This window comes from Podarcis pityusensis, assembly GCF_964106645.2.
Source record: "Podarcis pityusensis genome assembly, chromosome: 5".
NCBI classification, from domain to species: domain Eukaryota; kingdom Metazoa; phylum Chordata; class Lepidosauria; order Squamata; family Lacertidae; genus Podarcis; species Podarcis pityusensis.
Window position 1 is genome coordinate 57,845,718 of NC_138032.1, and position 22,160 is coordinate 57,867,877.

Here is a 22,160-nt window from a genome sequence, read left to right on the forward strand (position 1 = left end):
TGTCATATGACAGTCATTCTTCATCTCTACTGTCAAATATCTTCAACTCTGAACAGATTAATTCAGAGGGTCTCAGACTGTGCATTATTGAGTCCTCCGAAATCAATGTGGGAAGCAAAAGGAGGAGGAGGAGGAGGAGGAGGAGGTTGGGAATCAGGAATTCCTAAGTAAAACAAATAAATTATAAATAAAACAAAAATGCTTACCAGATGGTGTTAATAACTGTCCTTGGCATAAGTAATGCTATTTTCAAAAATTAGTGATTGTGACCACGTGTAATCTTGTTGCAGGCTGTTTGAGATCACTCTAGGAAGATATATAGATGCAACAAAACTTACTGATGTTTGTTCTGATCACGGTTGTGGATCACAGCTGGACCCAAGACCTTTTGTAATTAGCAACCCATGGAGGGGGGGGGAATGTGGTTTAATAAAGTAAAAAAATATTTCAGAAGAAATTGAATGGATTCTTGTCACTCTTTGCTGAGTGACTCCTGAAACCAAAAGGGTTGGGGGTATACACAATGAAGACAATGAAATATTTCTGACTTTACTTTCACTCTTTTGATTCTCTGTCTAATACTGTTTGTTCAATTCAGCACTCACTTGGCAAACTATTGGATTCCTTGACTCAAAATTACTGTTCGTCCACTTTAACTCTCATTTGTTCAATGACCCATCATGTATCCATTCACCATACAATTTGATAAATGGTTGAATGGAAGAAATAAAATGGTCACTGTAAGGGAAGTGGGATTGGAGACAGGACAGGACAGTGTTGCAGGAAAATCAACGAAGAGTTTTGTGACACCTTAAAGACTAATAAACGTCTTGTGGTTGTGGTATAAGCTTTCATGGACTACTGTCCACCATCAAGTATTTCTAGGTTACTGAGATTACCTTGGTATGAAAACTTGATTACTGAAATAAAAATAGGCATTGGGACAGTTCTGAGTCCACCATTCCAGGAGTTACTACAGCCTGCTATGAATTCTATCCCAAGATGCCACAAGCACATATAAGTTATCAAGTCATCAAATAAGGGACAACTTAGCTGGAATGGTTAAAAGCCTGGATGAATTGCCTGTATCTCATATGACACCAGGACAGAAAGAGGGTGTCAGCTGATATTGTCTGATATGGATTTACAAATAACATTTGTGACTAGTAATTACATAGTTGGATAGTATTAAAACATTGCTCTATGACACCAGACAATCTGTTCATGGCGGCGGGGGGGGGGGCAGGGAGAGCGTTTCAGGAAGTTGCTTTGCATGCACAGTTGTCCTTTTTAAAAATTAAGAATGTTAGCTGTTTAGTTATTTAAATACCATATGGACCTAGCTTGCATAAGTTTTTAGGGACCTGAAACGTTTTATTTTGCATTCCTTAAGAAGAGCAGAATAAACTGAACATTTCAGAGTAGCTCAGTATACAGGCAACCTTCCCTCCTTCCTTTGTAACTAAAACTATATATTTTCAAATTAACATATAGCAAACCCTCTTTAGAATTATGTTTAGAGATGATGCCTAATAAAACATGACTTAGATAGCTGCATTGTGATTTGAAAGCTGGATTTCAACACAGAAGCTTCAACACACTTCCTTTAAAAATCAGTATTTATGCTACTGACAATAACTTAGGCAGTCTAATCTAGTGGTTCTGCTATGCCAAGCGACTAATGTACTCCTGGCAGAAATGTCGGCAGCAAAACAATGCCACTAGAAACAGGAGATAACATATAACACTAACAGACAGACTCATAGCATCTATACCAGGGGTAGGCAACCTAAGGCTCATGGGCCACAAGAAGAAGAAGAAGAGTTTGGATTTGATATCCCGCCTTTCACTCCCTTTAAGGAGTCTCAAAGCGGCTAACATTCTCCTTTCCCTTCCTCCCCCACAACAAACACTCTGTGAGGTGAGTGGGGCTGAGAGACTTCAAAGAAGTGTGACTGGCCCAAGGTCACCCAGCAGCTGCATGTGGAGGAGCGGAGACTCAAACCCGGTTCCCCAGATTATGAGACTACCGCTCTTAACCACTACACCACACTGGCTCTCTAGAGTGGTCCACGGGGGTCGTTTAAGTGTCCCACGTGCTGCCCCCTAACTGAGCCACCCGCTCAGAGAGTCCCCTTGCGCTGCGCTAAACCGGCGCAGTGCGGTGCGGGGACTCGCTTCCGCGGCGTCGGAAATCACTTCTGCGCAGACGCAGATGCCGGAAATTGCGGGGGCGCGCTCACACACGCACGCAATCCACCCCACAGAGGGATCTCCGCTGGAGTGAACCGACCCAGGCAAGGTAGACCTTGCCAACCCCTGATCTATACAACTGCAGAGCCCACCAATCATGGTGTTGAAATGCCAGCAATGATCCTATATTAGCCATGTGCAGAAGGAGCCAATCCACACATAGCAACAATGAAACACCTCAATGACATCACCTTACCTTAGCCCACATACAAAGCACAACTAGAAGGCCACAAAGACACGACATTGTCTTTTATTTTTTTTAATGATATTTATTAAGAATTTTAGAATTACAGAAAGAAAAACAAAAAAGAAAAAGAGAGAGAAAAAGACAAAAGAAAAACAAACCACAATCGAACAATACAAATTGATAAAAATCAAAATCAAAAAATAACACGACACAATCAAAAGACAAAAATATGCCACAAACATTTAAAAACAAATCCAATATTCTCAAATCCTTAACTGTCATTGCCTTCTTTCTTTGACCTCCTCACTCCTCCCTTTTTTTGTATCCTAGTTGTTAATTGTCACAGCAAATCCTTTCCATATTTCATAATATTCTGTCATTACATTACCTTAATCTATTTCAATCTTATCTTACTATAAAAGACCTTAAAACTTAAAACTTAGATCTTATTTATACCAATTTCTCCTAACCATAATATTCTTACATAATTCTTTAAACATTTTTGCTAAAGCCAAATAATTTCATTCCAACATTTTTCTAACGTTCATCAATTTTATAAAACAATCCTAATAAAAAAAAATTTTTTTCTTCCAATCTTCATCCAGCGTCTCTTCCTCCTGGTCCCGGGTTTTGTCAGTCCTTTCTATCCCATCAATCTAGCGCATTAACCTGGTAATCTTATGTCCGAGGCCCTTAAGTCCCTTCCATGTCCCATCCGCAGTTCTTCTTCATATTTATACCTGTACTTTACTTTGTCTCCTGCTCCTTTCACTCGTGGGAACTCCAACTTAACAGTGTTTTTGACCCTTCTCGACAAATCAGCCCCTTTTCCATAGTCCACACTAAACTCCATGTGGTATTTAAAAACATGTTTCAAAGTCCCTCCAGAATTAAGAGCCCCCACAACCCCAAACATCTCACTTGCCAGACTTGAAAAGTCCAAACATCCCTGCATAGGGGGGTCTATCCAACCCCCCATTTCCAAACCAAACCAAACTTTATCTTTCCAAATCTGGCTTTTTCCAAGTTCATTTGTCAAATCCAAGAACTCATGTTCCTGCTGGGCCACAGCTCCCTCCATCTCTGGCGCCCAAGGTTCAGCAGCATCCTCTTCCCTCATCTGTTCTGTCAGAGCACACTCCTGATTTGATTCCTGGGTGGGCTCTATATAGTTTCCCACTACCTGTCCAAAATTTCTGATCGCAACAGTCATCAAGTCCGTCTTCTCATGTAGCTGTTCCAGTAGGGCACTTGTTTTACAGAAAGCACGCAGCAGAGCTTCTGAGTACATTGTTCTGCAAGGTCAGAAGTGTATTCCCATGATCGTAATCTATTGCAGCTGCAAGCTCCCCGGTTCAGAATTAGTAACAGTTTCACAGGCTCCCGCTAGGGGAAGAGCTTCTATTTGTTCTTTTCTTTTAAAGGCAGATCTAACAACAAAGTTTCCTTTTTCAGATATTTTGTCAATATTTGTTCCTTTAAAATGCGAAGGGGAACAATGGAATCACTATGATTCTCTTCTTTTAACTATCTGTCAAAGACGCTTGTCTCTGGTCAATGAGCTTCCCAAAGAACATCAGTCCTGACACCCCGCTCCAGGATCAAGACGGTGGAAAGTTACTCTGCGTTACACTGTCTTCTGCAGGTTTAAACAGTCCGGAAAAAATCCCCCCTCTTCTCCTGCTTCCGAAGGGGGTTCAACAATTTTAAATGATGAAAGTTAATCCTTTACAGGCGATTTTCTGAACTCTAGTTTGCCATGTCTTTGCTTTAATCTATCTACAAGAAACGGAAGGCTGACTTCCTGTTTAGACCGTCCCGAATCAGTGCCAAATTGAGGTAAATTTCTTAGTCCAATTTTCCTTTCTGCTCGCAAATCATTATTTGAAGTCCATTTGTCCAAAATTTAAGTACTCACGGGTAATTGTTTTAAAAGCCAAATTGTCCCAGGAAAAAGGCAGCGCTCTCCGGCAACGGCTGTGCAGCTTTGCTCCACGGAAGAAGCAGCTGACTCTCAGCACCACACCACTTCCCCCTCTTCACTCCGGAGCCCGTTAGTGGGTTCCTTTGCGGGTTGGGGGGGCGCTAAAGGTGCCCGCCGAGTCCCATGGTCACAGGCTTCATCCGCCTGTGATTTTTGAAAGGGTCCCCGCTTCACCGTAGCGGGAAAGACCAGTTTCCCATGGAGCTGGTCCCTCCAGATCAGAGGGAGTCCGCCATTACCGATGGCGCCACCCCGGAAGTCCCCGGCATTGTCCTCACTAGCACACATCACAGGATAACAGGCCCATTAACTTCCACTGGTAGCTATGCACTCTTTATTTATTGTGGCATATAAGCCAACGTCTTCTGGCACACTCGCATCCCTGGTGCACGTTGGAGGATATTACTTCACATCCATTTTCTGTGACATGATGGAGCAATCGCTTGAATGTACTCCTAAGCCTTCCCATAAAAAAGTGCTGTAAAAAAGGTAAGTTTATTGTTATTAATAATCATTTGGATGTGAAATCCCTTGCACAGCACTAAGCAGTGACATTTAGAATTTTCAACAGGAATAAATTGACTTTGTAGATATTTATATTGCTCTAGATGAATTTCCTTCCTTCTAGCCTGAAGGTTCTTTCATAGTGAGAAGAGAAGGATTATTGTCTCAGTATGATGTTTGTTTTAGTTATTGTAATTTGTAATTGCTGATGGATTTTGGTCATTGCATTGAGATTCTCGGCAAGTTATTATAAAACAATGTGAAGTTGTGGAAGAAGGCCAAAGAAGATTTATGTAGCCCTATATTTTCTAATAACTACAGAATATTAGGGGGAAAACAGGATAGTGATTGCACAAATACTTCTACAATGCATCACACACATATTATCCTATATTAGCTGGATTCATAATTCATAACGTTAATAAACTCTCTACCTTTTTATCCCCAAATATGCAATCAATTTCTTTTCTATTAGGTATCATACGTGAATAATTGTTATGCAAAAATGATAGCACTATATAAACAAACTTCTAATCACTGTTAAGAAATAATTTATGAGTGTGGAAGAAGGAAAGGGGAGGGGATCCTCATGAAATCTCACACTGAGATTACTTAGCTCAGCCTCAATTATACTGGTATAAAATGAAATGGAATTGCCTTAGCATATCACCATAGCACACAGATAAATAAGTAGCATATGCCATCTGGCAAAGAGATGTCACATTGTTAAGAGTGGGGGAGAAATGGGAAGCTATTTGAAAGACCCCAAAATTACCATTATCACAATGGTATGCATGGTTACTCAGAAGTAAATTTTACTGTCGCTATGTTCAAGAGGGCTGACTCCCAACTAATTGTGATTAGAATTGCAAGCAATCATATACATTATTGCCTGGGTGTATGCCCTACAAAACACATAGGTGGACTAACTTGTGAATGAACATGCATGGGACTGTGCTACTAAAGGATGAATACTGTCCCTTGAAAATTACAGTCACATCACTGAGAATCTGCTGATTCTCAACAAGTAACTGAAACCCAAAGCTTTGCATTATATTCCCTTAGTCATTCACAAGGGCACACAATGAGCAAACAGCATTTTGAAATATCAACTTCATATTGGATGATTGATTGTCCCTATTGGATTGGATCCAGATTCGATCATGACTAATGTAAATCCCATTGATTCCAATGGGTCTCTTCTAAGCATGACTAAGTTTGAATCCAACCCCTTGACTTTTACTTAGCCATTCAATGCTTTGTCTTTGTGGGGTGGAGATCAGTTGCATAAGTGTTCAAAAAGAGCCTGTTGTGAGAATCAATACTAATCCTGCCTTACAATCTGCAGAGGGGTTAGCTTGCTGCTGAGATGTGTATCTCACGGATATTTGTATCTTATTTCCCTTTCTAATTATATTGTAGAGCAGTTCGATACTATTGCTTGTTCTTTAATTGACCTCTAATTCCTTTCTACTGAAGCCCGTTCTGCTGGAATCCAGCTTATTTCAATTTACTCTCCTTTTCACATTCCATTTCACACATTACTGGGTTACAGACTTGGGTTGACAGCTGAGTGGAAACCTGACAAGGCACTGCAGTCCATTGCAGCTCTCAGGTGTGTGTACCCCAACAATAATTTTAAAACATGTGTGTGTGTGTGTATCTCTTGCACGCATTACACTTTAAGATTCGCCATTGGTAAAATTGTACATGCACACTGTCAGGGAACTGCCATCAGTGCCGGAAGAGAGAGCAAAAGCCAGAGGGATTCCAGAGAGCGTCCAGGGATTGGGAGAAGCAGCCCATCTTCTGGGGAAGAGAATCAGCATAGCACCAGTGGAGAAGGGGGGCAGATGGGGGAAGCGGCGAGGTGGTCCCATGACTCCTTGCCTGGGACCAGCGGGGAGAGTAGGGGTCCTCCGTTGCCCACGCCCTCCTTGCGCAGAAGGCTTTCGCGCAGAGAGAGTAGGAGGAGACTAGGCGTCAAAGAGCTTCTTTGCTGGAAGAAGTTTAAGAAACGCCCACTGACGGATTCTGCCAGCGATTGAGACAGCCACGGGTGAGTGGCTGTCCGTACAGAAAAGGTTCACTCAGGCAACCCAGCCAGATGTTTGCACCGGCTTACGCACGAGCAACCCCTAGAACCATTACACACACATAAAGTGTGCATGCACACGAAAGCTCATACCAATAACAAACATAGTTTGTCTCTAAGGTGCTACTGGAAGGAATTTTGTTTGTTTCAACTATGGCAGACCAACACGGCTACCTACCTGTAACATAAAAACAATATGCACCAAGAGGTTCTGTGTCAGTTTGTTAGCAGCTGTATCATACACAAAGCTATACTTGCTATTTACTATGTGAGACAATGTAGTGTAGAGGTTGGGAACTGGGACTAGGACTGAGTTTGATTCCCCACTCAGCCATGAAGCTCATTGGGTGGCCTTGGGACAATCACAACCTACTGACCCAGCCTACTTTGCAAGGTGACAGTGAGGACAAAGTTAGGGTCAGAGGCTCCTTAGAAGAACGTGGCATGAAAAATTGTAAAATCAGATTCACTTTTAAGAGAATTCAAAGCTGCCAGCCCTGCCCCAATTCTTAGCAGAACAGTGTAGCACTTTTTCTTCCCCCCAACCCTACCTAAGAGAAGGAGAAGGAGGTCATTTTAGGTCAGAGAGGTATTGCCTCTCTTTCCCTCCTGAGAAGGCATCAAACAGCAGCAACTCATTGTGTCCTTGCCTGTAGAGGGAAATTTCTGGAACACGATATGGGATTAAGGTTATTTTAAAGGAATAGGAGGGGTGTGTTAGCATCCGTTTCAGCAACAAAGGAGAATTTGATTTAAGTGGCAGCCTCGGGCACAACATCGAACCAAGCAGAAAGCAAGCTAGGTTGACGAAATCACAGCTATCCGCTTAGGGCTAGCAGGTAGCACCAGCGTAACTGTACAGCAACAGGCAACACAGAGGGATAAAAATAAAAGGACATCATCTATTAGAACAGAAGTTTAGGCTCCCTGAGTACCACTTTCATTTGTAGGGGTTCTAGAGATGTTTGACTCTGTTCGTTTCAGTTTCTCATCTTTCCAATATGAAGTTTAGAGCTCCACATTTTGTCATTAGTTTGGGATTTGTTTATTTATTCATTCAAAGTTTGTTTATTTCTTTAAATTTGATCTTCCGCTTTTCATCATGTAACATATGAAGTGGTCCTAGTCTCTAAAAAATAACTACAGCCTGATTTGGGTCAAGGGAAGCATTCTGTATATTAGAATGTGAAATATACTCAGAGTCGCAAAGTGATTTCATGTTCTTTATTCAGCTCATAGTGGTGAGGAGGAATGAATGAAAGTCCCCTCACAGTATCTGCTTTATATACATTATTTACACAATGGGCTGCACATGATTGGCTAATTCTGGAATTCTACTGTAAGCCAATCAGGTTGTGGATTCACTTCTATCTGGAGCAGGATTGGGTGGTTCCTGCCAACCAATCATACTGCTGCATTGTTCTAGGACCAATCAGACTGCTGCATTCTGAATCCTATTGTTCTAGGACCAATCAGACTGCTGCATTTTGGATCCTATTGTTCTAGGACCAATCAGACTGCTGCAGTTTGAATCCTATTCAACTCAGTACATAACAGAATGCAATTTAAGAAAGCACGGGTCAGCTTTGCAGATGTGATCTTCATGATGTTGTGGTGGGATTCTGGAGTTTTAATTCACTCCAGTGGACACAGAGAGCAATGTTGCATTGTAATGGGCTCTTTAGCCACAGAATTTGCCTGTGCCTTCTGAACAAGATGTAATTTAAACTTGCCAAAGCTTGCTTTGGAGGGAGTAGATGTCAACATGTGGTGCTGGAAAAGTATTAATGAAGTGTTACGAAACTCAGAACGGTGGTGACAATTTAGTCTACAGGTATAGTAATTTGCACAGACCCATCATGTCATTTTTGCTGCTTCTATATCTCAAACCACCACTGTGCATCAGCCCACATATAGCAGCAGCTAGATTTGGTATCAGATGACTAGCCCATAATCTGCAGAAACTTTGCTCTCAAGCTTCCCCCCTCTCTTTTTTAAACAGATTTTTATGTTGTCAGTGTTTTAGCAGGATGCAACATGCCCTTTGAAACCAGGCTGCCAGAACTCTCTCTCACACACACACATACACAGACATACCAGTTACGAACCTTAGCTGCGGCCTGCAGTGACATGCCGCAGAACAAATTATTGAAGACCAATTAAACTGTTATTTCATGAAGCAGAGTTTACATATTTGCAAAAGAAGCATGGTGACTATTTATAACTGCAGTAACTGGTGATAATAACGGAATCATTTTAGGATTGCTATAAGGAAATTAATGCCTATAGTGGGAAAACAAATCACTGTTTTTGTTCAAGCCCAAATAACCAGAGTCAACTTTGTAATTTCTAACTCTGGCATTCCACTCTGAAGTCTGCCTTTTAAATTCCTCAGTTACAGATTGGTAACTTTCAGGATAGCTACAGAAAATGTTATCATGAGAGACTGAAATGTTCGCCTTCCGGTTTTTTTAATATTGCCCTTTCTGATATCAGATTTGTTTCTATTCATTCCATGCATAAAGTTTAGTCTTTATAGAAAGCAGAGAAGCAATGCTGGCATTGATTACCTTAGAAGATGAGCAGGTGAATGAGTCCCTGATGTTATTAGGTCTTGTGATAATAATGAAATAGCGACACCTCTCTCCATTGTATGGAATTGTTTCTAGGTAGTGCATTATAGAGCTGCACACACACCATACATTTAAAGCCCACCCCTCCACAAAGAATCTTGGGAACTGTGGTTTGTTAAGGATGCCAGAAATAGTAGCTCTGTAAGGGGTAAACTACAGTTCCCATGATTCTTTGTACATAGCATACACCACCCATTATTGTTTATTTCAGGTTTGATTGTTTGCATTCATAGATTATGGCCTGCAAATACATTTTCAGTCAATATTAGCCAGTGGTCCTTTGCACGCAAAGTCAGAATTATATTCTGTCACAGCCTTCACAAGACTGGGAAACCCTCAGACTGACTGAGAGCTATCTCCCCAGAAGACTCCTTTGCAATACAATGTTGCACAGTACTTATTATACACAAGATTGGGGTGGGCATCCTAGATTTATCAGAGGGAGCTGTTGCTCTAAAGTTGTATTAGACTAATCCATCACTACAGTTAGCTGTTGCTCTAATGATATATTAGTGTAATAATCTGAGCAAGGCACACTGATGATATATTGCTGAAAATATGGCACCATTTATGGAAGTAAGGTTCCAGGAAACTATTCAGCATAATTACAAGCCGTTGGCTGACTTTTACTGGAAATAAAGTCAGCCAATACACACAGCATAATGGCAGCTGCTTGCCTAAAATGGTTTTTGTGACAATAGGATGACAAATTTTCAGTACTGTTTAACTTCGGTTGCAAGAGGCTACGCTGTTATTCTTCTACAGAAACAGACTGGGTCATTGGTCAAGAGACAAACTAGATAAGAGCAGCTTCTAGCTGTGACTCTCACACAAACAATTCTCCTTTATCTCCTTTATCATTTCTCTCTGTTATGCCCATCTCAGAAGTGGTTAATGCTAAGAAATATGTTGCCTAGTATTAAGCCCTTATCATCTTATGCTTCAGGGCAGGGAAAGCATGTGAAGTCATTGCATAGACAACATGGTGACTTGTCCAAAGCAATTGCCTGCAAAGTGGAACCCACATGAATGAATGTTGCACCGCAGCTTTCCCCCCACCAACAGAATATGAACTTGTGCAGTTAACTTATAATGAGTCAGACCATTGGGTCCACCTAGCTCAGTACTGACTAGCAGCAGCTCTTCAGCATCCAGGGCAGCAGTCTCTTCCAGCCCAATCTGGGGATCCCAGGGATTGAGCTACAACCTCTTCCTATGCTTCTCTTATGTGAGGGACCAGTACTAGTCTAAGCTCTCTCCCCTTTATGCTTAACCCAGTTGCACTGAGATCTGGTCAAAACTACAAGTGCACTGGCAGAATGAGATTAATCAGTGGTAATGAAAATGTAACGCCACACTGACCTTGCGTTGTCTGATGTGCAGCACTGATGCAGCAAGCCTTGCTAAATGTTGAACTGGGGGTTGTACAACCAGCAGACTTTCAGCACTGGTGCTAATGGCAGCGCTACGGATATTCTCAAGTCACTCAAAGGCGTAGAGGTAGGTCTGTATTAAAGAACATGAACCAAGGTCAAATTCCTATTTACTCCAGAGACAGCCCCTCATTCAGGGATCACAGATGATCTCCAGGTGTTAGCCAAGCACCTTCTAAGACACCTCCTATCCCAGGCTTCCTCAACCTTGGCCCTCCAGATGTTTTTGGCCTGCAACTCCCATGATCCCTAGCTAGCAGGACCAGTGGTCAGGGATGATGGGAATTGTAGTCTCAAAACATCTGGAGGGCCGAGGTTGAGGAAGCCTGTCATATCCAGCATTCAAAATTCAGGCTTGTTGTTGTTGGTTTTTTTAATGGATTAAATAGGAACCAATGCCCATTATTAAAATCCAATCCTGAGCTTTGCACAGCTGCTTAAGAATGTAAGATAATATTTGGAAAAGGGCAAGTGTTGAATAACTGCATGTCTCAAAAACTGATTATACAGCAGGACTGAATCTAGACATAAATAAAAATGATGAAACATATATAAAAATGCTGTGAAAAATGCTTTTAAAAATGTTTTAAAATATATATTGAATTTGACATTCGCTCACCATCGCCATCTAAGGGCATTTGTTTAATGCACTTAAAACGTTATATTTGCAGCTGTGTAGCTGTCTCCCCAGTTTTACAGTACAAGCCACCTTCCCTGTTTGACCAAGAATTCGAGGGAGAATATGTTGTACTTCCTCCATGGATGAAACGTATTGCGAACAGTCAGGCATCATACGGTAGCATTCAATTCCTATTGAGAGTTTCTAGGATTGTGTTATGTACTGAAGTTCTCACCCTGGCCACCAGGGGGTATTGTGTATGCAGTGGTACCTCAGGTTAAGTACTTAATTCATTCCAAAGGTCTGTTCTTAACCTGAAACTGTTCTTAACCTGAAGCCCCACTTTAGCTAATGGGGCCTCCTGCTGCTGCCGCGCCCCTGGAGCACGATTTCTGTTCTCATCCTGAAGCAAAGTTCTTAACCTGAAGCACTATTTCTGGGTTAGCGGAGTCTGTCACCTGAAGCATATGTAACCTGAAGTGTATGTAACCCGAGGTTTACATACATATAGTTTTCACATAAGTTAATTTAGGCGGGAAACCCTGGGCTGTTGTTGTTGCAATGTTGATAGCCGGCTGCCTATAAAAGCAGGCCGGCTAAGCTGTTTGCTGTTCAGTTCAGTTCAGTTCAGTTCCAGCTACTTATAAAGAACTACTTGGAGAAATCTCTGTGTCGTCTGCTATGTCCACCCACTACTTAATAAATTGCCTTCATTTCTTTTGCCTGAACACTAAAAAAAAGGGGGGGGGAATATCAGTGCAGAAAAACATTCCTTTCTTTCCCTTCCCACCCTCCTTCAGGTGTAGAGTGCAGAAGTACATTCGATCGATCATCAAGTAAAATTTAAAATGTGAGTTTAAAAACCAATAAAACAAAACACTAAGGTGAAAAGATATTTCAGGAGGCCTAAAATGATTAGCTGCAGAATGAGGTAGAAATCAAAATCATATCAATAGGCAAGAGACAGGTGCTATAGTGAAGGGGAATATTGGAGACCTAAGTGCTTGGACAGAAAGCAACTGACCTCTGGTAGTTAGTAAATCAGTGCTGCTCAGGTCTGGCCTCAATAGCTGACATCCTAGAGCGGTTGTTGGGCTCCAGTACCTTCTTGGGGCCAACCACTAACACCTTCCCCAGGCTTTCCACATCGGGAAGGTGGGTATGTAAGCCATCGTAATAATTTCTCACAATGCTCTGCAGTGACACTATGTCAGACACTCCAGGGCATTGTGGGAAATTAAACTGGAAGCTCTCGGCTACCTTTTAGGGTGCTGCTGCCATTGCCAGGTAAGTCTGAGGTAACACACCAAAGGAACGGAGGGCAGCCCTGAGTGCACATTACTCAGAGCTCGGATGCAACTCGCTTACAGCAATTTCCTGTTCATTTTTTCTTCTTCCCATAGTTCTTGGCTATTGTATCTTTATTTACTTTATAAACTATTTCAGCTATGATTTTGATAGAAAAGCGTGGCTATAAGTTTTCCACTTTAACAAAACAGGTCTTTGTTTTAGTACCTCACATGGTTGGCTGCCAGATAACAAAGCATGGATGGGATTTTAAGGTGAAGCTACCTGATTTGCACTTTCTGGAACAAAATCTGAACTGAAACACAGCTATCCTTCAAAAGTCGCAGTTCTCCAACCAGACAACATGTACAAAAATGGACTTATCAAGAATGAGTCTGCATAAAAACGCCTATACTCGTGAATATGAAGTGTGTTGTATAAGGAGAACAGAACTCTCCAGAACTGTGTTCTGACACCTCTCAGCTGGCCCCGGAAGTGTGGGGAGAAACTTGACCAGCTTCAGCAAAGCCCCGCTGTGCCTTCAGCTCATGAGGAGACCCTCCTCAGAACCTGAAGGGAACATCTTCTATGGGCTCCTCCCCAGCCAGAGGCAGAGTGGGGCTTTACGGAGGCTTTTCAGCCTCCCAGCTAACAGCTGGCATGCAGGAAAGCCACACCTCAGCTGAGCAAGCCCCACACTGACCTGGCTTGCAGGAGGAGGGGGGGTGGGGCTCATTAAGCCTCTCGAAGCCTCAGCTGAGGAGTCTCTAGAAGTCTCTGGCTCATGAGGAGACACTCCCCTGCAGCCTGAAGAGATCCTCTTTGGCCTCTGGGGTAGCTCTTCTGAGGGAGGTGTGTTCTGGCACCTTTTTCTTTAGGGGAAAAAGTATACATACATAGATACACACAGTGCTTTTTTCAATTAAAAAAGTGTTTAGGGGTACTCTCATTTTGACTCAAGAAAATCATCATTTTATAGTTCAAATCGGGGGGAAATAAATACAGTAAATGGACAAAAGTACAAAGAACATACATTTTTTTAAAAAGGTAAAGGGCCCCTGACAGTTAAGCGAAGTCACAAACGACTGTGGGGTTGCAGCGCTCATCTCGCTTTACTGGCCGAGGGAGCCAACGTTTGTCCACAGACAGTTTTTCCAGGTCATGTGGCCAGCATGACTAAGCCGCTTCTGGCAAACCAGAGCAGCGCACAGAAACGCTGTTTACCTTCCTGCCGGAGCAGTACCTATTTATCTACTTGCACTTTGACGTGCTTTTGAACTGCTAGGTTGGCAGGAGTTGGGACCGAGCAAGGGGAGCTCACCCCGTTGCGAGGATTCGAACTGCCGACCTTCTGATCAGCAAGTCCAAGGCTCAGTGGTTTACACCACAGCACCCTGAACATACATTACTCATACTGAAATACTGCCCCTCAATGAGGCCAAACTTTCATCAGTAAAACACCACACATCCACATGCCACACTGCTTCACACATTAAACACTTGCTTCCATCTGAGACTCAGAAAACACCGTGACAGGAAATGAGGCCGCCATGGGGGGTAGCAAAGGAACTGACGATTCACCGTGCTAGAGAAGAAACTAAAAAATGTAATTTTTTTAGTTTCTTCTCCCATTAGTTTCACAAAATGTTTAGGGGTATGCGTACCCTTTCATACCCCCAGAAAAAAGCACTGGATGCATACATATATATATACTTATTGTGGAAAAGTATGTATCAGGTGAAATTGCATATAAATATATATATATTAGGAGACATTTGCACTAAAATGCTGAATGGTTTTCATGAAGACTTTAAAAAACAACAACCAATAAATCACAAACTGCTTCAGAAATGTGGCCATCTGAACTTGACTGGAAAAAAAGAGAGAGAAACTGAAAGAAACCAAACTGACAGATTTGGTCATCTCTAGTCAAGGAAAGCATGGGCAAAGAAGATATGTCTTTACAAGAAGTCTGAAGCAACTGATGGATGATGCTTCAAGTATGGCAGAGGGAAAGATGATGAATGGGCTCTGAGGCTGTAACACACATTCAACAGAAATCCCACCCACTGAGTCATGAGAAGAGCAACGGCTGCAGTCCATCTCCTTTTGCGCATCATATACCGCACAACATAACTGCCCTTTGGGGCAGATTCCTGACATGGAATGAGAGGTGGGCCCATTCTGTCCTTCACCTCAGGATCAGCTTTCCCTGAGCTCATTGGAGGGAAGTTGGGATACAAATGCAACAGATAAAAAAATAAATATTACCACAACAGTAGAAAGAATAAAGGGTGGTAACTGAGGTTCTTTTTGTGATGGCTCATGATTCAACAGTCTTAAAAGATTATTTTCTTCTTTTCACACAAATCTAGGGATCGAACTGGGACTTCCTCTTTCCAAGTCTGAATCTACTTGTACTCTGTGCTGAAAGCCACTCCAGTGACAGGTTTTCCCCTCAAGGAACAAATTATTCAAGCATGATATGACCTAACACATTTGTACGAATAATATGAGCACAAATTCTGATAGAAAGAATGTGGTTTTAGGGAGGAAAATGTGGCACATGATTTGTGTTGTTTTAAAGGAACGAAATGATTCTTTAGAGAGGTGGGTTAATCTTTTAGTTCCCTAAATAATTGTTTTGTTCCTTGAAACACCAGGATTGAAGGCTCATCCAAAATATATTTTGCTGTGTGTTTTTCTTTCTTTCTGGGAAGCAATGCATTTGAGTCTTTTTCTCCCCCTGCATAGTATCTCACCAGTCTAAAGCTTGCTACTGACTACAGTATTCCGTAATATATGAGCTAAGCAGCATATGCTTCAACATCAATTCATGTACTCGGTGAATGTGTGAGATAAGTTTTCAAGTTCATTCTGTATTGCAGTGTTCATGGTGAGAATTGCAAATTGCAAGATGCATCAAATTAAAGTGCTATCTCAAACTGGGTTATATATGTTTCACAGTGAAGTATCTAATGAGAAGCCTTGAGACTTAATGTTGGAACAAGTTTTAGATTTATTTTATTGATTTTATAGGGAAATGGGAAGTTACAAAATACTTAGTGTAATGAACAATAAAAAGACAAGAAATTAGTTTGATAACCACACTCATTGCAAAATGTAGTCTGTAAAGTCAACCGTGGTGTAATCTCAAATAACAAAAAAAAAAAAAAAAAAAAAAAGCACAAAAGAGTGTATGAGGAAATCTGCGGGGAAAAGGCAGGGCTAAAGTCAACCCCTGACATCCCCAGGCTCCAGTCTTAGCAGGACCCACTGCTCATGCCTTCCCTGGATGCACACACACACACCCTTTTTTTTTTTTTTAGTCTATGAGCATCATAGAGCCACCATTTACATTTTCTACAATGCTCCATAATGGCCTTGGTGTAGCATCACTCCAGGGTATTGTGGGAAATTCAAAATGGTAGCATTTCAGTGTGGGACCAGCAGTTTGATTTCCCACAATGCTATGGGGCCATGCTATGTTGGGGAGGGGGGCACTCATGGCCATGTCAGACATTTAAATGACAGCTCCAAGGCATCCTGGCACTCATTCGACCACCGCTCCCATTGCCAGATAAGCTGTCCTATGAAGGAGAGGGTGCTTAAGAAAGCTTTGTGCCAATGAACTCTCATACCTGGGCGCAGGAAAACCAAGAGGTGACTGCCCCCCCAAAAAACACAACCAATTTGCTTCTCAAAACAGGTATATCTTAAGACAGGTATAGGGAAATAGGGAGGTTCCCTATGAGATGGAACCAATAATGGAGGCACAGTGCTCTGGTTTATTTTGTATTCTGCCTGCTTTCCCCTTACCCTCTATTCCTCATGAAGCTTCATGATTTGACCATGGAAGTGTCTGCAATTGCCAACATCAGGATTCTAGAATATCCATATGCTGGTAATTCATACTGAAAATTTAAGATCAGAGTCATAAGAGACCAGCACATTCTTCTGAGCTCTGGGAAAGACCTGGGGAGTGTGGGCTGCCTTCACACTCCAAGCACACCATAGGAAACTGTCTAGGGAACCTGGGTGTGTTTGTCTCAGAGTTCCCGTTCTTTAGTAAGGTGAGGGTGGGTCTGCCAGGGAAATGAGCATGCTGCTTTGATGTTGAGGGTGGGATAAGGCAGCTGGGAGCTGGCCTTGCTTCAAGGTGCACTGCCTCAGGGCCTTTTCTTTTTCTAAGTAATTGCTTTGGTGCATACCAGGGCTCCTTCCATTTGGGCTGCAAGCGTGAGTGGGAGGGTGGTAGCAGCAACTACTGGATCGTAAGGCCCAGCTGGCAGCGCTGCATGGCTGTTGTGCAGCAGTTGAACAAGAAAAAGGGGCGTGAGGGGCTTTCCTAAACACCCCCGCCTTCTCCACACCAAGCAGTGCACAATCTGCCACATTCAACACTGCAGATGCCTACCAAGGGAACTGTTGCTAACATAACATATGCCCTGTGGAACTCCCTGCTTGTGGAGGTTTGGCAGGAACCATCTATGCCTTCTTTCAGACATCTCTTACAAGTTTTTAGACAGGCCTTTACAATATGCATTTTTCCCCCTCAGCCAACCAGTATCTATTTTCTTTTCTGTTGATGTTTCTCATTATGCTATACAGATATTGATTGATTTTATTGAATTTATGTTGTAAGCCACCTCATTATATATTGTGAAAGTGTGGGTCATATGTATTCAAATAAATAAATAAATAAATAAATATGTAGAAGAATTATCAGGGGGTTTTTCTCTCTTTAACCAAAAGAACAAACACCATCTTCATTTTTATTTTAGTGGAGCAGACTGTTGTAGACTAAATGAACACAGCATGCAAGATGCAGCCTTCAGCAATTTACAGTTGCAAAAGGAGTAAGGGTCACAAAGTGACCTTCTGTATAAAAATAGGGGTGTTCCCAGCATCTCTCCTCTTTGGAATGTTGGATGTGATAGTGGTCAATGAAGGACATCAGAATTGAGGTGACAGTGGCTTTGTGCCATGGTGATAGCAGTATGGTTGCAGAACAGCTTGTAATGGAAGCCAGAGCGGTCTTAACAGCTGCCCAAATTCATCTGACTACAACAGGAAAATCAGGATTTCTGTTTGAAAGCAAATTTATAAAAGAGAGAGCTGTATTTAAATAGGATGGCTCAGTCAAAGAACATGCACATTGGAGATAGCTGGCAGGATTTCATGGTGTAGCCTTCAGGAATATGTCATTTTCAAAAACCTGCTCCAAGAAATCAGCATACTGAGGACCTGCAGGAATACTGTGAACTTTGCAATGGCATTACTGAAACATTGTGCCTGGAAAGAGATAACGAAAGTGTCTTTTGTGTGTTGCATATATATATATTTTGAAGCGATTGTTCTTAGAAGGCATGTAACGAGAAAGAGAATACCAAAATCCAGACAGATACTGTATGCTAATATTTTTATTCTGTGGAAGCTGACCTGGGGATTCAAAGCTACTTTATACCTGAAAAAATATAAAATTATCCCTGCACTTTTTAGGGGCAGGGTATGGTCCATCACATTTCTAGTGTTCAGACTAATAGTTGGTTGCATTTTTCCCAAAGAAGTTGAATTTTCTGTGATTTAAAAAGAGGCAGAAGAAACATGGGAAAATCACAGGATGACAACTTATTTAAGACACTGTCATGTAGATAACATAAAAGTGAGTGATTGAAGTGTGGCTATTGTGGAGTAAATACTCCGTATGGAAGCACCCCCAACATTACCCCAGTTTCTAGACATCTGGTGCTGGTGTGGGGTGGAGAAGCAGTATTCCTTCATTGTGGTCCCAGGCTTCCTGTGTTATCTTGGTGGTACAGGAACAAGTGGCATTCAATGGCTTTCACGCTGCTGGAATAACGTAAGAGCTGGCTCTTACATGCTTAAAATGGGTGTTTTGTAACTGATACACCCACAAAACATTACTGAACACAGGCTGATATACCAATTTTGAGACGATGTTTGCAGGCACACAAGGCTGGCTCTACCATTAGGCAAAGTGAGGCGACTGCCTCATGTGGCAGACACTAGTCCCCTGACTAATCTCCTCTTTAGAGGACAGAGCTTTGTATGCCACATCACTAGTCCTGCAGCCCTAAACTGGCCTGCTGCCCTAATGTATGAGGAAGGATGCTACCCCATCACCAGCACCAAAGGAATATTCAGCTGCCTTTCTAATCGGGAGAGGGGAGTACCATCTTGTCCTTTGCCTTTGGCAGCAAAATATCTTGGGCTGGCTCTGCAGGAAGGTCTCATCTACATCTGACAGATTCAGATTTATTCCATTGACGAATCACTTCACACAAAAGGAGTCTCAACGTGATTTACAAGGGAAACATATAATAGAAATCCATTGAAATAAAACATATACTGTATACCAAAAGTGGGCATCCTCAGAAATCACCTAGCAGCATAAAATAACCACCCCAGCCAAAAGCCAAACTATTAGTGCTGCCCAAATGCCTGGAAGAATAAAAACATTTTTGTCTCACACAGGAAGGATGGCAAAGACAGCAACAGGAGAGTCTCCCTAGAGAGAGAATTCCACAATGTTCAGAAGAGAGAGGTTTACATTAAATTCAGTGATGGGGCTGAAGCTTTTGGCTGTGGATATGGTATGCAGAATTCATAAGGTACCCCATATATTTTTGCACTATACTGTTTCTTTCAAATTCTAGCATATCATAAGTCACAGCTGCCTCAATAAGAGATTACACTGATAAAAGCCATTTTCTTTCATTTTTATGAGTCTCGTAAAACAGATCTCTTTCCTACAATTTGACTTTTACTCTCATTTTGCAAAACAAACCTGCCTAGGTTTATAGATTCATAGGCCTAAAATGCTAGCAGTAATATCTGGAAATGCTTTTTTAAAATAAAAATAATAAGTCAATGATTTCTTGAGCAGGGATCACACCGTATCGATTTTGCTATGAGAGCATTACTTTTTGAATCAGTAGCAGCTAATCTGAAAGAAATGATAATTTATGTGTAGGGCTTAACATACTTGTTGCTGCAGGAAATTGTGCGCTTTTTGTGGTTATGTATCAGGAGTGGAGAGAAGCCACAGGATTTGGATGTGCAATACTTGTTTTGGGAGGTGGAGACAGCTCTTTCTGACCCAGCTGACTAGGGTATGGCTGGTAACAGCCTGGTGTGTTTGCATTACCACTGCTCCTGTCAAGAAACTGTTGAGGAATCTCTAGGAGGAGAAAGTTATTCTACAATTTAAAATGTAACAAGGGCCAAACCACACATGACCAGGCAGGTAACTGCAGTTCCCAATGTCTTTACTTCTGGTGGGTGGGTGGGTGCAAGCAGTCACAGGGGTGACCACTTTGGATCAGGTGTGTGAACATAAAATCGTAGAAACAGAGAGTCAGAAGGGATCCCAAGGGTCATCTAGTCCAATCCTCTGCAATGTAGGAATCTCAAGTAAAGCATCCAAGACAGAGGGCCACAAAGTGACAGCTCTTGCTGCAGTTCATCTTTTGTTCCTGTTCCTGCTGTGATTACTTGATGCAAATAATGGACTTTCCCATCTTCCCTGATGCTGTTATTACACTGAGGTCCAGTGCCGAGGGCCTTCTGGCAGTTCCCTCACTGCGAGAAATGAAGTTACAAGGTACCAGGCAGAGGGCCTTCTCAGTAGTGATACCTGCCCTGTGGATGTCAAGGAAATAAGCAACTATCTTACTTTTAAAATACATCTGAAGGCAGCCCTGGTTAGGGAAGTTTTTAATGTTTAATGCTGTATTGTGTTTTTAACATTTGGTTGGGAGCCGCTCAGAGTGGCTGGGGAAACGCAGCCAGATGGGCGGGGTATAATAATAATAATAATAATAATAATAATAATAATAATAATTGATTCAATGGAATTTATCTCCAAGTAGGCCTTACTTAACCTGTGTTCACTTGGAAATATCTGTTCTAAACCTTGCTGCACCACAGAACTTGGTTTCCCCTTTATACCACCAGCACCACACACCTGAATTTCTGGATCTAGATGGGAGTTTGGTGGTAGGTTTGAATATCGGTCAAACACATGCTTAGCTTAGGACAAGGGTTCAAGAGTAATGTTTTGTTCTTGTAGCTAGCCCTGGATTCTTCTGTTGTAGCACAGTTTCACAGGCTTCGAACTGGAACTTATTTGTGACATGCTTACTGACATAATTGTTGGGAATAGCGATATCATTTTCCTCGTCTTTAGCTTAATTGAGCTTCTTGTTTCCTTCTTAAGCAGCCTAGGTGATTAATCATAACAATGTGATACCCCACAGTCTCAGAACTGACAGAAATCCTGTCAGCCAACTGTGGTTGTTAGGAGCATCCGTGTGTTTGAACTTTGCAAAGTGTTGACACCCTTTCCTGGCTCAGACCAAATGTTTGATCAATTACAGGGGTTGGAAGATAGAGTTACACCGTGATGGAGAGAGCCGCATGCCACAAGACTTCTGTCCCTTTATGCAAGATGTCCTTTATCGCTTGCATTATTCTTCAGCTGCTTGGTTTCGCCAAGAGCTCAGTAAGTTGTCCCACCTGATCCCTCAAGGCAGAGAAGGTGTCAGTTCATTTTTTCTCTCTTTCTTTGCCCTCCAGCAGCATTACCTTGGGAAGCTTTTGCAAAAGCTCTCCACCTCACTAGGGAGATTATTTTTCTTCGCATTTCCACTTCTGATGACACTCCAGTGCCTGAGAATTACAGCACCTTCTAGCAGTCTGTCACAGATACTTGGCTGAACACATATTTTGCTTTTACACAAATGATTCCCTTGTTATTCAATCTTGTAAAACAATCCTCAAGACTGCAGATGCTGGACGGCCTTTGATTTAAAGCTCACTCCTGATGAACTACAAGGAGCCATCCCTAGGAAAGGCTTTCCTGGATACAATTATTGCTCCATAAAATATCTTTAATTACTTACATGTGCTCAAATAATTGGACCATGGTTTATCATTTGTTACCAGCTTCTACTCAAACTTTCTGTAATTAACTTAGGTTAGGGAGGGAAATTGTCTAAGATGGAGGGGGGGTTAGTTAATTGCTTACTTCAGATCCCTGTTCCAGTCCCTGCTGCTTATCTGTGGGCAACAGATACATTGATTGACTAAAATATTCAAATTAAACATGGAATGTTGTTCAAATTCCTCACAGTTTTGAGA

The 22,160-nt window shown here is 41.9% G+C and overlaps 1 long non-coding RNA gene across 1 annotated transcript in view; it reads right to left on the reverse strand.

The window, feature by feature from the left end:
• The window catches only part of LOC308477091, a 54,922-nt gene extending 43,766 nt beyond the window's left edge, over positions 1-11,156 (reverse strand). The window contains exon 1 of the long non-coding RNA XR_013986363.1: positions 11,019-11,156. This is a non-coding gene — a long non-coding RNA (uncharacterized lncRNA). The remainder of the gene's footprint in view (positions 1-11,018) is intronic.
• Positions 11,157-22,160: the final 11,004 nt, after the last annotated feature.